Consider the following 18,976-nt stretch of genomic DNA (forward strand, 5'->3'; position numbering starts at 1 on the left):
AGATCAATGGAGCGATTCAAGAGGGCACTCTTGCATTAGAGTGCGTCGCTCTTTAATTATCTCCAGTGCAGATGGCCCTAACGAGAGGAAAGACTCTTAATTGAGAGGAGCGGGGGGGGGGGGAGGGGGTTGATGAACCACGGAGACACTTGGAGGCAGCCTGCCCCGGCCTGCCAAGGCCAAATCCTCATCTCTGTACTGGCAGTCAGTCGGAGCAGACCTGTGGCACAAGCCATGTGTGTCAGTAAAGCTCAGTGAGTCAAACGAAGGCAGGAGGAAACTGTTTTTGTGTGTTTTCGTCTCTCCAGCTCAAATCCGATGATTCCACATCATGTGCCTCATTTTGCAAAGGCCACTGACCTTTTAGCACTTTAAATAGCTGATAGAAATCGCTGTAATTAGGCCTGAATAAATGTGTTACTGTTAATGTCTGGATGGAAATAAATAGAAATCAAATAGGAGGTTTCTGAGTTTTCTTTTAAAGCTGTAGATTGTGTGTGTAATGGGATGAGATCCAGATCAAAATGGTGATTTTTAAAAACAACAGAATGATATTGATAAGATTTTGATTTTACATGCTCTTCTGAGATTATTACTTACTTAAGTTTGTCAGCAACAAGTCCTCCAGATTAAATGGAAATGACACACAATCACTTCCTGATTTCATGCTCATATTTGAAGGATGACTTAATTGATCCGTGTTGGGTCAGAACAAAAACTTAAAAAATCCGGTGAATCTTCTTCAAAACCTATTGAGGATGCACAATATCTGAATACTCCACTTAAACCAGTGACTGAAGCACATTTCTGAAATTTACAAGGAACTTTCAGTTTTTCTTGATTATAGCGGTCCCTCTGGACAAAGCAGAACAACACCAGCGCCTGCTGTTGTAAACATCTTTGCTAGCGAGTGACGGGGAGACCGCAGGATGGATTGCAATTAGGTAATGTATTTATATGTGGTTTTATAAATGACGTATTTATATGTGATACATGTGATCCGACCCGAGCACAGGCGTTAATATTAACTATATAAAAACAGCAGTCTTTCGCCGATGGTCTCGACCGTTTCATAAACACTTAAAAGTTCACCCAAAATGAAAATTCACTGCATGGCAGTGGCAAGTTGGGTGAAGTTTTGTCATCATCGAAACATTTTTGAGCTTCACAACGATGCAGCAGTCTCCTAAACAACGTAATCCAAGTCTCTGGAAGCCCAAAGATCCCAAATAAATTTAAAAATGATTATTTACGTTATTTACACCTTTCTTTGAGCCGAAAGCTTGACTGTAGCAGATTCTTTCATCAAGTACTGTTCGTATGGGTCAACACTACAACGCTGCTTATAACTGTCTACATCAGTTTTAGCCTGTTTGAGTTTTCTGACTGGATGACTACATGTGAAGTCATGTTGCCTTTTTATTGCACCTACTGCTCACACAGTAAAGACACTCACTGCATTACTTTTAACGCTGTGTTGATGTTGTTCTTCTGTTGATATTCTGCATTTGTTTACATCCCTCCTGTTTAATGAACATGGATAGTAATCCAGACAAGAAGCTAAGATGTGCAGCTGCATCTGATCTCTTAACACTGTAATTCTGTTTCCTTCTCTGATGATACAAGAGGACGACTGTTGTACAGCAAAACAATTTTCCCCTTAATAACCCTGTATCTTTCAGGGTGGAGGTACGGCTGTAATTGTGGTGTTTCTTCTCCTTTCAGGTCAAATGAAAGAGCAGATGGGAGAAAAGGGAAGCAGAGACAAGATAACTACAGTGCATTAGTTAAAAATGTGTAGTAAAATGACCTTTCAGATGAAAATGCCATGTCAAGACAACCCACACACTGTGCACTGTTAGAGACTCCAGTTTTTTTCTGATTGTGTTACACTTTGCATGTCTCTCTGTGGATTGTGAAGATTACAAGCTGATAATAAAGCTTCAGAGATTGAAGGCTGTCGGCCGTCTGCATTAATGTTTTCACGCGTTTTTTTTACCTACCTGCGAGATCATTTTCAGGGTCACAGGGGGCGCTGGATGCCATCCCAGTGCAAATGAAGCGGAAGGCTGAGAAACATCATCAGACTAGTCGCCAGCCCGTCACAGGGCTGCTGTCAACTGAATTTTTTTCCCTGAAAGAACAACAATGTAATTAAAGCATGGCAGCCCATGCTTAATTAACACCTACTTACTGTTCTTAGCATGAATCTTCACAGATTTCCAGCTTCCACATCCCCCCCACCCCACCCCCCCAAAAAAAATTCACGCTGTGACCAATTAAGCAGTCTGGTTTCTGCAAAAAGGATTTTCAACCCCGGGCTGGGTTCTCTAATCAAAAGACATGTGCAACAAAGACCCTCGCAGTGATGTATTCACTGATTATTGGAGTGTAGTCGGCTGCTGGTTTTCAGTCAAATACAAGATGCATATGTTTTATTTCAGAAAAGATTTTTGCATTGAATGTTGAAATTTGCTTCATTATCATATTAGTGATAAACTGTAACAATATATGTATATGTATATATATATATGTATATATATATATATATATATATATATATATATATATATATATATATATATATATATATATATATATATATTTCTGTTTTCTGTTGGGCTGAAGCCAAAGCATAAATGCATTTTGTGAGACTGAATAATGAATCTGAACAATACATAAATCTGTAAGAGTGCTGGAGTCTGAACGATGTAAGGTTTTTGTCTAGTAATCACAAATGCTGTAACCATTCATCAAACGACACTGTACATCTCACCGGTGTTCATTAACAATAAAATGTTCACTGTGCATATGTTTTAAATAAGGACTGCAGTCAGACAATGTCAGCGCAGGAAGTCTGCAGACTTTTGACATTTGTTTTATCATATATAAGTAAAGTATTTATAGGTAAATCTGTGGAGTCGTAACGCGCCATCCCACCTCTGCTAAACAGTCAACAAGACTCCAGCAATAGTTCACATATTATAACATATTATGATTTTGGATTGCTATAATGTTTTGTAATTGTTGTGGTTTGGTTCGTTTTAGGCACAAAAAATAGTCACAGTCACATAAATGACATAATGTAAGTTAGTTAAGTCACGTTACACAAATAATCATGTTCATATTAAACATATGTGAGCTGACTTTAATGCCAAGAGGTGGAAAAGGACGGTGGTGGCGTGACAGCTGGGCGAGACGGCTGCCAAGCCTGAGACCACCGGTTGAGACGGCGTTTCAGTATTTGTAAGCATGAAACCACTGGACATATTCAGGACATTTGCCAGCCGTGCTTTTGGCGACCGAAACAGGTATTTCAAGTCAAAACATGATCTTCTCCTGAACCTAACCTGACCACAAAGCACAGCATTGACAACTGATCATGAAGAAATGCAAAGTTTAGTTTGCAGAAACGTCTTTTTCACAATATTTATTCTGCCGTTGGGTTGTTAAACCACATCTTTAAATTCATACCAGTGATGATTAATTTCCGATTTAAAAAATACATTTAAAAGGCCTCGTGAGTTTCCTTGAAAACAAACGCATTCACAGTGTTGTTGTTTGTTTCAGAGTCCAAATGCATTCAGCACGTTTGTTCGACTTCAAGGATAAACAGGCAAAAACACAAGAAGTGGTTAAATCTCTACAGGGTGCATCTTTAAACACTATGACACACAAATAATCACAATAAAGTTTGTTTTTCTGTTAAGTTTTTAAATACTTTTGAAGCTGTGCTGTTTTCTCTCCACACTCCCTGAAGGTTGTCCTGAAGCAGAGTGCAGTGTCTGCTGGTTGTCTGGTCTTGTGTGTGGACCCTGCCGATACCTTTGTGCAGTTAAATAATCTGCCTACAAAGGCACAAAATGGAGGAGTTACAACCTATCTCTCTGCTGCACACACCACCAGTCTCATCTGATTGCTTAAAAACTTTTTTTTCTCATCTTAACTGTTTCTGAAGTTTCTGCTCTCTGCTTTTATTGCCGTTATCAACTTGACTTGTTGAGGGAGATACGGCACTTTTACTTTTTTTTTCTTATTTTAGTAGAAGTGAGAATTTGTGACAACCTGAAACTGAAGGCTGTCCTGGACGCGCTCTCTCCTCGCTCATCTTCTCGTCTGGACCACCATATGCTGTTCCTGTTGGTGCACTGATGCTCTGAAGGAAAGTGTTGCTCCAGCAGCGTTGCGACTGGAGGCAGGAAGCAGAAAGCCAAAGATCCAGAAGCTGCAGGAGCTCATGCATTGATCAGCATCTGTTCTCTCCACTTCTTCCTCATCTCCATATGTTTTCCCTTGTTGCATTTGTTTCCTTCTTCTTCTCTCTGCCTCCTCTGTCTTATTATTTCTTTGCCACCGCCCTGTATCTTGCACCATCATCGTCGTGTTCATTCATTGGGTCCCAGGGGCCACATTTAAAACTCCAACATTACAAACTGACTTTATAAGGTGATAATAGTTGAGCATTTATTCATCCTGCCATTAATTTTAGCTCCTTTTAATTCCTGATTTTTTGCTATTATCCCGTGACTTTATTGGGTGTTTTGCAAGCCTCACTGTGAAGCAATGACCTTCCTCATAGAGGGTGAGCCAAGAAATATTTCCCCCAAGCGATAATCACATTAGAGTAAGGGCTGATGATTTATTTTTTACAGTACACATTAAGCGTGGGACTTTGGTTGTCCAGTAATGTTTCAGCCTTGTTTTATGGAACAAACTTCATATGCAGGGAGTTTGCAGTGATTGAAACATGATTAAAATTAAACCTTGAGGCCATGAGAGCACTTCAGCTGATCGAAAACCCATGAATGTAAAACGCAGAGCGGCTGCAGATGCACTCTCAGGCTTGGCGCACTGATTGAGTTCATGTTTGGTTTGTTCTCATTGTGCAGCATCATTTTTCTCTCTCTCTCTCAACAATGCTGAAGACATGTTCCCCTTTGAAGCCCTTATCTCCTCGGACATCAAAGGTTTCCACTAAACACAGCGAGCCTGGATCTACTTCCGCTATTCATTTTGGAGGAGTCCCTTTGTTGCATATTGCTACAAACATACATGACGTCCGTGCTTTTGTCTCAGCAGAATCAAACCTTTGCTTTCAGATGTCGCAGGGATTCATTAAACATCCCGCCAGATGAGAAAATATCGAAGGATAGCATCAACCTTCAGGTACAAAACTGACAAAACAAAACTTTTTGGGAAGTGATCTCGGGGCTCCCATTGAAAGGTAGATTGGATGGATAAAGTTGGAAACTTTCCTCATTACCTGGCATGCAGCTCTGCCTGGCTCACAAGACACAACATCAATTGCACATAACTCCAGCGTCTAGACATACAATGAGTCATACACTCAGGTCTCCATATAAGATTTCAAGAGTAAAATGAAGAGAATACCTGTCTGTACCTCAGGCCGAAGCTTATTAGGTATTAGGCTCCCTTTATGTCCTTTTAAGAATATTGTTATATGGCACTCATACATGTATTTTGCAATTGATTAAAGTCAGTCAAGAGCACAATGGATGCAGAAGTAGTGGGAGTTTCTTCTCTGCAACAATGAGAATCTCCTTTAAAATTCCTTTAAAAACCAGTTCTCCATTTCAAAGTCTGGACCGGTCCTGGAGAATCCAACTGCACATGTGAGGTTAAAGCTTTCTGTGGCTGCAGACGGCGCCGGGTGAAGTCTGATGAATTGAAGTGAAGTAACTCTTGAGTCAGCATCGGTCGGGGCTGAAGCAAATCTAATGGTGTGGAGTTAGAAGTTACAAATAAGACCTCTGTTGCTGCTCCTTGAGGTTAGCATCACACCCAAATCACTTACCAAACTGTTAGTAGTTGCATCATGGGTAATGTAGGTGCCAGGTTTTGACAAGAAAGTAGAATGTATTGATTAAAAAAGACATTATGAACAGTTGCAGCAGGTCCAAATATATTAGGTCCAATAATGTTGTAGAGACACATTATATGCTGTCTAACAATAACTTGATTACTTTTGTCAGTAATGATTACAAGTTGACTCCAGTTATTATAGTCACCAATACCTGTAACATCAAATGACTTTTAAAGGAGCTAGGTTTGAGGTTATCAGTCGTGTCTCTGGTCAAAGATGCGTTGACTCGGTCTACCTGTATCAGCTGGTATCACGCCCAAACCATGTAGACCTGCGGGCCCAGCGTGTCACTGTCCCGTTAGCCTCTTCTACCTGTGAAAACAACACGGTCTCATGCTGGGGTCAAGTTAGCAATAACAAACACATCAAAACTACTTGGTTAGGTTTAAGAAATGATTGTGGTTTCCCTAAAACATTCATCAATCACTGACATGGTTGCTCAGCCGACCAGCCATGACCTGCTCCTGACGCGGACCTTCTGGCTCTTCATACTGCAATCGTCCTTCGCTTCCATGATCATCGCCCCCTGCTGATCGGCGGGTATATTACCTGCTTTGGCGTGAGACTGGTGAGCTCTTCTTCAGAGGCAGCTATTTAAAAATGCACACGGTTTCCTTTTACACCACATTTGGTGTCTGCATACATGGATATTATTTGAGCTTTTGAGCAACCATGTAGATGTGGAAATTTGGGCTAATGCTAGCTAGTGAGACATTGATAAGCCAGCATTAATGAGCCCTCTGTTTTTGTTCAGAGTTGGAGGACGGGACTTCTGGACTGCCTTGTACAGTCACCAGGCTAAGCTAGCTAGTTTATCCCCAAACTGCTTGTTTAAACCACGACGTCTTGTTTTTCAGACAGTGTGATGTGTGGGCGTGCAGCCTCTAAAGGTGTTGGAATGCTCTTTTGACTTAGCTGGGTTGTGTAACTAATTATTGTCTGCTAATGACTAATTAGTAAAGTGGTGCAACCCAATGTTTTCCATGTTCCGTGTGTGTCACTGTGACCTCTATAACCTGCCTTACTTTGCCTTTGATGATTTGATTTATTGTGTGAAGTAATGGCTCATTGTTCGGGATGCAGGCTGAGCTGCTTCTGACATTTCTTGATATTAACTGGGCCTTAGAAAGCACAGCTTGGCACCGCTTGAAAAAAAAATCTCTGGTGATTGCTCAAATCCGTATTTATACAACCTGCATCTCTTCAAGTATCTCTCCTCTATCCTCTAATCCCTTTATCTTGGAGATAGTACTTACTACAGTGACAGGTGAGATCGCCTCCAGATTCACTAAAGAACATTTGCAGAGTTTCCTTTTTTTTCCTTCTTCTTCTTCTCAGGAGATGATAACATTAACAAAGTTTTCCCCCTTAGTTGGTGTAGTGAGAGTTACATGGAAGCCCCTGGAGAGGATTATCTCCCTCTCAATACTGTATTTATCTTTGAACTAAACCAGGTGCCTTACAGACACACACACATGCATACCCTTGAAAAGGTGCACACACACACACACACACACACACACACACATAAACACTGAGCTATACGCACACCTGGCAGCACAATTCTCTCTGAAACTTCAAAGTGTGCACATAAACACAGGCCCGCATGCACACAGCCGAGTTACCGGCTGAGAAAAAACCCTGTTTTTGGCTCAGCCAGGGGTATTGTGGCAGGGACGCCGAGGTATTAAGAGGTGGCCAAAGGGTTAATATTGAAGGCTGAATGAGGCAATCTGCAGCTTTTACATACCGCTGAGGAGAAGAGAGCGACTTGGCACCATTTCATGGGTCACTACATCTGCAGAAATTAGATTGGAAGCAGAAATTCTGAGCGCTGTGGAATATCAAGGTGTGTGCATGTGCGTGTGAGAGTGTGTGTGTGTGTGTGGGTGCACAAGTCTAAAAGCCAACTCAGCAGGGGACAATGTCTGCAAAAAGCAGCAGGGGACTCAATCATCAGTAACAGCATAAGCACTTCAATTTATCCATTGAAATCCATCAAAATCAGTCCACCCAGGCCGCGTTGAGTCATCAAAGTAAACCAAAGTGCCAGAAAAATACCCACGGAAATGGGTTTCTTTGCATCTCTGTTCTGACTCGTGAATGTCACAAATAGAAGTTAATTACATGTATCTTGTAAATGGTGGTGGTTTTGTCTTCTGCAGGACGGATGGAGAACAGCTAAATGCTTGGAAGGACACTCGGGACACAATGTCTACATTCAACTATGACAGTTTATGACAACTCTGCTGAAAGTTTATTGTTTAAATACTGATTTTTTTTACTATTCAACAACAATCCATCTAATATTTGTTGAGGTATGTCAGTCTGGACCCAAGTGGTGAGCTGACCAACGTTGCCATCCCTGGAGCCTTCTTGCTAGTTGGGCTAAAAAGTATAAATGTGTAGCACATTACATCATTCTTTTTAAGGTGGGTCGGTCAGGTTGAAGTCAGGAGTGGGTAGTAACACATTACAAATAATGTTTTTCATATATATAATAAAGTATTTTTTCATGTTACGATTTTCAACCTGTACTTTACTACGTTTGCCATTTATACCTTCATTTCTTATAGTCTGCTCTTAATGTGGGCATGGAGTGTAGATCCCAGGTCACCAGCTGATGGTGGGTAAAAAAAGAAGCACCACCATCTCCAGTCTTTTAACAATGATACGAAGCTAAACCGAGAACGAGAGGCTGCTTCTTGACACAATTTTATACCAAAATCTCAAAGGTATATGATGAAGTGCTTGCTGTTCCTCCTAAAAACCACCTCTGTAAACATTGAGAGATGTTGCACGTAGTATACATGGAAATGTAGCTTTGTAGTTAGCTAGCCAACGTTAGCTACGTTATGCACTGACGTAAGCCCAACTACGTAAACATCACTAGTGCAGATTTTCAGTACTCCACCCACCACTGGTTAAAGTATAATCTATATATCTTTAGAGATGCTACAAGCTTTTATTTCCTCAGTTTTAAGTGTTAATTGTGTCTCAAATCAAATCAATTTTATTTATATAGCCCAAAGTCACAATCTCATGGCCTTAGTCGGCTTTACAGTGTGTACAGTGAACGACATCCTTTGTCCTGAGACTCTCGTAAATGTGCCGTCAAAGCTGCACGTAGACTTTCTCTCAGGTTATTCATCGAAGCCACACATAGCCAGACCTCTGACTCGTCAACCTCACAGAGCTCTTGTAAAACCTTTGTTTAAAAAAGGGGCTAACAAGGTTCTGGAAATCCTGACGCAGCTACTTATTTCGGTGTGTTTTTTAAAACCTCTGGAAAGACCTTGATTAGCTGGTTTCCTTTTCCCGTTAAAACAAGCTCACAATGGCTTCATTTTAGAGGTGTGCAGTGAAATCTAACCGACTTTTCTTTTGTATCTGTTGGCTTGATTGGTTTGAACTAGAAAAGAAGCACCTTAAAGTCTGCAATAAGCACTATCCGACCCTCGCAAACTGATCTGTACAAGAAGACACTTTGAGGAGAGGTCTAATTAGCCAAAGGGTCAGCCCTCACTCTTGTGGATTGTTAAGAGTGTGAGAGACACGGAGATGCTGATATTGAGGAGTAAAATGTGACTGAGGGAAGTTCAGAGGAGCACCTCGATGTGGTAATTATATCATCCACTGAAGCAGGTCGCACACGCAACCTGGAGATATCCAAAAGCTGAATTAAGACTCGCTAAGGAGGGAGGAGTTCATGTATCTGAGGGTGACTCGGAAGAAGAAGAAGAAGCAATTTTCACGGCGTGGCCAAAATTGTTTCAGAGTTTGTGCTCAGTCTTCTCACAGAAGGATGACAAAGCAACTCTTTTCAAAGTTTCTCATCAACTCTTTTTTTTCTTTCTCTCATTTCACCAATTAGCCGTTTACTTTGAGAGGTTTAATGCGAGGCCTCCATCTGGTATCTGAAGGCTAATTGGGCTGGTGATACATCACTGGTCTGCCATTTTAGACAGGAGCACCAGAGAGTGGTTCTATTCAGAAGTATGAAATTAAAATCTGCTGCACACAGGACACAATATGGGAGAACATCAACAGTGACAGATGGGCAGATGATGGATAGTGACTGGAAGCTGGGCTGACAACCTCAGAGCCGACAGCATCGTTCACACAAGCCAAAAGCCTCTTCCCTTGAAAACATTCAACCAAAAAATATTTCTAACTCCCAAAAAAATAATAATTTGATTCTCTGTTTTGTCCGAGCTCATAGTTCGCTGAGACCTTTGAAAATAGTGGCGATTAAGATGTAAAAAGTAGAAAACTGTGTAATTGGAAGGAAATGTTTGGTGCATTTCTGGGTCCGTTTTGTTGTTTGGCTGCTGGAATCAGAAAAGTACAGAACCAAACACAGATTACAAGATGCCACAGCAAGCAATTTCCAGGAGAAGCACAAATGGAGTTTTTAATGGCACAAAATTGTCTGCTATCTTAAAAATGTCAAAGATAAAAGGTCGGCTTGAGTGTCAAGCCCTCAAATTAACTTTGGGGAGTGATGACTTTTCTCTAACCAACATTCATCAGTGACGGAGGCTGAAAATGATTGTTGATCAGGGGTCTCAAACTGCCGGCCCCCTCCCCCTCCATCCGGCCCACGACCAGATGTCAAAAATCGAACGAGTAGACTTTTATTTTGAAGTAGACACATCACAGGAAATGCATATTTCTCTTCTGCCGTTCATTAAAATGCATCCACAGAGCAAAACAGCAGCCATTTTCAGGTCAATTTTAAATATGTCTGGGAGTTTTATTCAGTTTGTGGGAGTGATGGAACAAGAAGATGCTGTTCGATGAAGAGCTGCAGGTGATCGGCTGAACAACTCCAACTTCTCAGTCAGCTAATTATTTTCCCTCATTAACTTTTTCAGCTTGTGACTGAGTTTACATCCGACATATTGCCAAATAGGCGCGTTTGCTTCTCGCTTTGACAACAAATCCTCCGCCATCGCCTTGTCAGTCAGCTCTCTTAGCTCTCTCCACACTAAAAATGTAATGTAACTCTGCTGCTGGCCCCGCTGCTGCACGGAGAAGACACCCTCGGCCGGCAGTTTGACAAAAACTGACGTGCATACTGATGTATACTTCTGTTTGCATTTTTTTTTTTGTGAAGTATGAAGAAATTATGAGCAGAAGTGCTGCAAGAAATAAAGTACAACTGTAATTCATTTGTAAAAATGTACACAAACTGTTTGCATTTTTGTATTATTATGTTAAAAATGGAAATACAACTGCATTTTCAGAAATATAATACTTTCTTGTTGTACTTAAACGCTGTAGCAGTGACGACAATACCAATAATTGACAGTAATTTGAGTTCCCTGTTGTAGAACTAAACTCTCTGCTGACAGCTGGCTCGATATACCACAATGCAATGTTGTGTTTTTGACAGATTGTTTCTTTGTTTTGTTTCATTTTTTCTCGACCGGACAGACTAACTTTCTTTCTCTGACTCTGCTGTATCTGTTGTTACTGTTTTCCTGTGTCAGATATGATCCACCTTTGCTCTGCTGTGAGACAACACAAAGCTTAAAATGCAAAATCAGACAATAACATGTCCAGTTATCTTGTGATACAGATATATATCGTCAACAAAGTGACTAAAATGGCCCTCCGATGAAAATCACTCAGTCCAACTCGTCACATATACGGTAATGACTGTCTTTTCTTGGCTCAGCAGAATACGACAGTGTGAAAATGAGTTGCAAACTGTGACATGAGTCTAACTCTATTAACACTGAGAGCGTGCCAAAGTTGTTTTTTTCCCCATGAAAGAGTGAAATCAAGATAAATTGCTTCCTGTTTTTGAAGAAGACTGAATTTTCAATGATTCTCCTCATGTCTTCATTGTGACTCTCTTTATGGCAGAATAGCGTGTAAATATATGGAGAGCTCTGGATCAGACAAACACACAGCTGCGGAAACAAGTGTTGCTTAAAATTGTTGCTTCCCCTTCGAACGCGGTCGCACACAAGCCCCCTTCTCTCCACTTTTCTCAGTGGAAGCTGTGACACAGCATCAGCCGGTGGGTTTGTTGATGAACACGGCTGCCTTCTTACCACAACTTTATTGTGTTGTTTCAGTTTCATTGCAGTCAGATTCTTCCTGAATCTTATGAATCACTTGTTACGAGACTGACATTCTGGCCTCAGACCTCCACTGATCTTCCTGTTCTTTGCTTTCCAAGTGACTTCTGATAACTTGTGGGAGAAACTTGCAATATAAGCATGAAATTCCTCCCACTATGTCTCTTCATCTCATGACTGTACTGTTGTCATTACGCGTCTGCTCTGTGGTGAGCACGACAGGGAAGTTAAACACGTCAACACAAAACCACTCGTTGCATTTCGTAACTGGTGGCAGACAGAGTAGCATAAAGCAAGGTTCACTGTCAGCATTTACTTCATTATGATACATTACAGCAAAGAAACATGTCATTAACCTATTTAAATCTTAACTACAGAAACTACAGAACAGATTTCCACCAGACTCGGAGGAGGATGGGTCTCGGCCCAGAAAAGACCCAATTATCTTTTGGTGTAGATACGGATAAATGGACGGCTCCATACATTTTTTATGGGGCTTTTTTTGTTTTTGACATTTTCATTGATTTCTCAGGGAATAATGCATGGATCTTGATGAAAAAAGGGAATATTCAGTTGATGCAGATCAGTTTTATACTTTATGAGGCTTGATTAAAATAAAGGGGACCGTTGGGCGCTTCTTTTTCCGATACAGCTACCATTACTTAAACTCAACTTTACTTGTTTAACCCTTCTGACGTCGTGAGGGCATAATCTCTGTCTTTTAATTTGAAACATTTGCAGGAAGTGTTGGAGGAAGCGACAAAATAAAATCATAATGACGCAGCCTCATGGCTTCCTCACCATAGCAGAGTTTGCTGATTAGGAGAGCGTAACTTTAAATACTACAAGATCCTACAACAATGATGTGAATGTACACAAGTTAAGCTCAGGCAATAGTTCAGCTTCAGCCCCCAACACACTGAGTAGCCAGCTGTTATCATGAGTCATTACAAGTTACTTGGAATAGTTTGATACGTTCCACCTCAAAACATCCAGGAACCTTTTTTAATATGTGATGGGTCAAAACAGATTTAAAGAAAACAACATTCCTCCCTGTAGTCTGTTAAATTAATATAGCTGAAATGAGCTCTGTGAGCTGAACATTTCAAAACATAAATATTTTTGCATGAAGAGTAATGTAATAATTTGTATTTAACTGCTTTAAAAACTGTAGAATCTTGTGTTTAAGCATCCGTGGTGCAAAATGCATGTAGAAATATTACTGTGGACATTTTCCTAACAACACACACACACACACACACACACACACACACACACACACACACACACACACACACTCCCCCATCGTCCTTTCCAAGTCTCTCTTCATGCGCAGGCTCCTGAGCAATTAAGTGGATGGCTGTCTCCGGAGCATAAACCCATTTATTATCATCCTCCATTTTTCTCCCACATTTCTTCATCACGCTCACAGTATCGCCTGGGAACCCGACAGGCTCTTCAGTGTCTCAGGACTGTACAGGAGTGCACACACTCACGCAAACATGGACACACACATAACACACAAAGTTGAACACATATCACACAGGCATCAGGCTGCTGTTTGTGCGAGGGAGCTGAAATGACATCTTATTCGGGGGCGTTGGGACGAGGCCAGAAGGGGACGCAGAGATTATCTGACCGTCATGCCAAAAAAACACAATCAGCTCTGTGACTGGACTCTGCATCAAGCTGAATGCTTCACTTCCATTTTCCAACAGTCACTCCCTCTTGGCAACGATCTCTGTTAAAATATTCACAATTACAGAATTGCATAGATAAATACACAGTACAGTTTCGGTAAATGTTGCAGCTCTTCATTGGCTTCCATGTTTTCATTTCATCCACCCAGCACTTGAAACATAAATCTCTTCCCTGTGTAACCTCTGATCAGAGCTTCAGGGATTTGCAACCTTTTTAAATGAAATATTCACCCGTGATTGTGCGCGGCGGCACAATTCTATTCACTTTCACAATCACCAGGTTGCAGGAATAATCAGACTAAGCGTCTAATCAGCAGTCATTGTGCTGCTCTCCATTGTCCGAGCAGTTTCTGCAGGGAAGGTCAACGCTCCCGGTCTGTTTTGTTTCTCAGTGTCACAGAGGAGTCGAGTGTCATCCTCTACACAGCGTCTGATCACAATGCTCAAATATGACCGAAAGCCCTGAAATGCTAATGTGAGCCAAAATTGGCGATTTCTGTCATTTTCTCTCCTTTTTTAAAATAACCCCAGGACTCCGAGGCCATTTTAGTTTCCTGTTGTAGCTGCTTGTCGAAAAAGTTCTTGACTCGCAGGTGAAGTCTGAACTCAGAGGAAGCTGTGGTCTGAATTAATTAAGAGCAGAAAGGCATGAAGCCCCTTTAAATTCTGTCAGCTTGTGTTCCTGCTTCTCTCTACAAGACAGTTAAGTGCATTTTATTTCATTCAAAATGTCCTTGTTTTTAAAAGGAGCCACGATGTCTCTGTACATCCCAGCGCTCAGATGAAACAGATCAACAGGACTCTGATTAAAATCAGCATTTCTTCTGTAATTACACTACAAACAGAATCATCTGGCTTTCTGCAATCTGTCCTTTTTATCACAATCCACAAATTTAATTTCAAATGATGCAATGCAAGGCCCCCAGGCCCCTCTGATTCACATCCCTTATTGTCCTTATTGTATTCATTTCCTAAACTCATCAGGAAGTCTCTCATTCTGTCACTACACAAGCATTTAAGAGGCCTTTTTTTTTTTTTTAGCTCTTTGACTTCTTCCTATTCAACAGTATTCATTTCCTTTCTCCATGCAGGCAGCCTTGTGGACTGACGAACCCCAGGCGCGCCCGTTCTAACAGACCAGTTAGACTCAGCAGGACACGACAAACTCTGGTTTGTCTGTAGCTGCTCTGTCAGCCTGTGTTTGGTCTCCGAGGCCCACGGTTCATGGCTAAGACGCCAAACCCTGTCTTTAACGTAAAGGCGGTGGTTAGCAAAGGAGAATGCTTAGTGGGCCTGCTTTGTGTTGTGTCCCGGCGATAACGCGCTCCGACGCGCTAACACAATCCAGCTGCCACCCCTACAAGAGTGTACAGACACTGTCTCTTCTGCTCTCTTTCACTTTCCTTGTTTTTATATTCCCCACTCTTTATGTTACACCCTCTTTCTCGAAATACAGACAACCTGTTCCATGTGAAAATGAGCGTCGGCGCTGCCAGATTTGCTGTTTATAGCTTCAAAGATATCTTCAAGTTCTCTGGTACTTTTTCCTGGAAAGATTTACTACACGTGGGATCCTCTCTGGCTGCACAGCTGCAGCTCAGGCGATGCCTTGTAGTGCATTTTGTTCTAAAGTGGAGCGTGCTGAAACTGCAAAGCCAATTGTGAGCCGCGGGGGGTAAAAGCTCGCGGCCTGTGCGGACAGCTCTGCTCAACAGCGATACAGTGTGGGACAATGTTATGATCCGAGGAGGAAGAGAGTCTCGGTTCAGGAAGTGAATGGGCAGGCTGAACACAAACTGTGGCGGAGAAGCGTTTCCTCTTGCGGAGTCTTTGTTTGACTGTTGTTTCTGCTCTGTCAGTGTCTGAGGCCGACAAGGGGGAGAGCAGCAGTGGAGTAATGAGAGCAACTCAGTTCCTCTTAATTATCCAATAAAGTCTGCTTTTTACCTCAGCGTGCCCACCCATCCAGTTCAAGAGCAATCACACACACACACACAGATACTTTCCCTCACACACACACACACACACACACACACACACACACATACGTATCCGTGCATCTTTTTTTACCACCTTTCCTCTCTCACACATACACGTGCATCCAATCTGGAGGAAACGCAACCCACTGTCTCTGTCTTCGCCTTCTGTGCCTGTGAGGTGTAAATGGTGGGTAATGGTGTGTGTCAGACCTATGTAACAGCCCATTAGGCATGTGGAGTGAGTTAATCTGATCTAACGTCTCTCTTCCCTACTTTTAAAAACCCCATCAGACATCTCTTGGCTCGGGCTTAGAGGAGGCAGGTGGGGGTGGAGGGTGGAGGGTACTTATAGAGGGAGGGGGGGGTTACATCCCAAAAAACTCCAAAAGCAACGTGTACCCGCCATGACACCTTCCCTCGACCCAAACCACTTCCATATGTGCCCGTCCGACTGGTGTAATTACCCCTCTGTGGAAGATGTTGGCGACTTACATCCTGTGCAGCGTCAGCGTCGCTTCTTCTTCAGTTGGGGATGTGGATGTGGATGTGGGGGGTCGGTCGCCATGACGACATGATGTACAGCTCATCGTGGTAATTGGAGAGTTAAAAAAAACGCTGCCCTTTTTTTTTTTCTTTCAGGGATGAATCACACACACGCAACAGAGCCTGTTTGATTCTGATTCCTACGGACCTGCACACACTCACACACACACATGCAGAACCAGAACTTACAATTCACATGCCCACCACACACTGCCTGCCTTCATGTGGCGTGGATGTATAGGCTGAAAAAATCAAACAGCCGGGCCAATTCCCAGGCAAGCCTTTGAGGCTTAAGTGCTTTCAGACGGCTGGATTCGGTTTCATTACGACTGATGTATATTTTTTAAGGGGGCCGAGCGCTGGACACACACTGCTGCACAGAAATGTCTCAGCATGTGTTGCTAAAAAAAAAAAAAAAAAAAGTGCAATTATCTTTATTACAAGTGGATTCATTTATTAGTGGGAAGATGACATGAGGTCTTCTGGAAGAAATTAGGGAAGAGACACAAAAACAAATAATGAGACGTAGAAGAGTTAATCGCAGTAATTAGAGAAATTCATTCAAAACAAGACACTTAAACCAAGAATCCTTATCAACGTTGTTGCCGTCCAACATACAACAAAACAGAAAAATACAAAAAAGGTATAAACAAGTATAATTGTGGTTTATTTTGACTGGAGTCTTAGTTTCATAGTTTTGGCCACTGTTTGTATTGCAGACGCTTCTTTTTTCCATTGGATTTGTTGACATACCGTTTATCAACCCAACCACCAGAATAAATATTGCAAAACCACTGAAATGGTGCAACTTCTTTAGGTTCAGCAGGCACTAAAACACTTGCTTATGGCTCAGAAAAGATCATGTTTTGGCTCAAAATACCTGTTTTGGTTGCCACAAATATGACTGGAGATCGTCCCGACATCGAGTCAAAAATATCCGGTTTTGTCGCTGCAGACGTAGCTGGAAATTGGCCTGAGGTCTCGTTAGTCGGCATAAATAATGCTGGAGCTGTTCCAACTTCCCATCAAAAATCTGACTTTCCTTTGTCGCCAGAAATGGACATTTTCATTTCCATATGGTACGTAGCCGCAGTACAAATGTGAATGTATCAGTGGTTTGCAGAAATGTTGTGCCCACATTTTATCCTGGCCACTGGGCTGCATGTATAAGAACTACTGCCTGTATTTTGTGCTCTATTTGACTTCTTTTTGGTTATTTTTACAAATCAGTGATTAAGACGGGTGAAGTGTCATTATTACTGAACCATAACTGGCCAAAATTATGAAAACATGTTCCAAGTTGTCGTACAGGAGGAGGTGATGGTTTACTCCCTCGTAAACATGTTTATAATTTAATTAATCTCAGTTTTTAATAAGTAAATTACTTAGTCCCTTGTTGGTTTAACTTTTCACACAGTATTTGGCCGTTGATGTCAGTGTTATGAAGGCAGGACGCAGGCAGAGATGATTACAGAGACTGGGCAGAAGAGAGCAAAAATATAGAAGCAAGGGAGCATGAAAGGAGGAGAAATTCTTCTGGGCCTCTGGTTCAGCTCTGCTCAGCATTTCATCCAGATGCTGCTGTCGTACTGTACAGCAGTGCTTCTCAAACTGTCTCTGGCACGGCCCCGACAGAAGCCAAACTCGGCAGTCAAATATTGAGAATTACAGCACATTACGGTGGATTTCGCACTTCCGCAGCTCATTGTTGAAAGGCGAGGGTGAAGATAAATGCTTAATTTTTAAGCGGGTGTTTATTCCTCCAGAAGCTTCAGGTATCTGCTGGTTAACGCTGACAGATCGCTCGTTAATCCAAAACACCAGCGCCTGTCCCTCAGCAATCCATATTATTTACACCACAAACACGACTGAGAGGTCGAGATCAGTGGCTGGAATCAGCTGAGGTGAATCCCAGCAGACAGCTTGTGGCTAGCTGTCACTCACAATGGCCACACCCTTAATTATGCATAACTTTAAGCCTAAATATACTAATACATGGTTATTATAAAAATGTTTTTTTAATTAGCTACAGAGACCTAGTCACCGGGCTGTAAACATGTTGGTGTCTGCTGTAAAGACGGGCTTTAACAGGGACCGACTCCCTTTTGAAGCCTCAAGTGGCCGTTAGTGGAACTGCAGTTTTTTCTACTTTCTGACGTCGCCACTTGGTTTCAACTCAGTTGTGATGAAACTATTTACAACTTGTAGACACTTCCTGTTGGAGGACCTGTTCCTGTGTCTGTGTGAAGATACAATCACCCACAGGGATGTTGTGTGTCTGCATGTGTGTGTCTGTGCTGCCCATGTAGCCCTTGCAGGCGTACAGCTCAGTGCAAGCAGCAGTGTGTGTGTGTGTGTGTGTGTGTGTTTGAAGGTGTAAATGAATGTGTCCTCTGGGTGTGAACTAGAGGTAGAGGGAGCTGCAGGCTGAACTCTGCTATCATATACCATCCCCGCTCCGCTGTACCGCTGCCACTGCTCAGCCCCAAAGTATTTTCATGCACCACCTTTTTCCGATACAGTGTCTCGCCAGTTATTATCTGAGCCGGCCAACTGTTTATTTTCTGGCTCAATTGCTTTGTGTGGGCGTAAGCACAGCAAATGAGGTTAATACAATTCTCCGAGCAATGATGTGGTGACTCAGTACAATAGGTTGGCAGAACAATTTGTGTGTGTTTGATAGCGGTTGGTGAATTGTTTCAGGGGCATTGGGGTGGTGGGATAATTGCTTCCAGAGCTCCCTGTGGAGTAATTGTGCTTCCTCCACCCAAAAAGCTG

The sequence above is a fragment of the Pagrus major genome, chromosome 9 (genome assembly GCF_040436345.1).
Source record: "Pagrus major chromosome 9, Pma_NU_1.0".
Taxonomy (NCBI): Eukaryota; Metazoa; Chordata; class Actinopteri; order Spariformes; family Sparidae; genus Pagrus; species Pagrus major.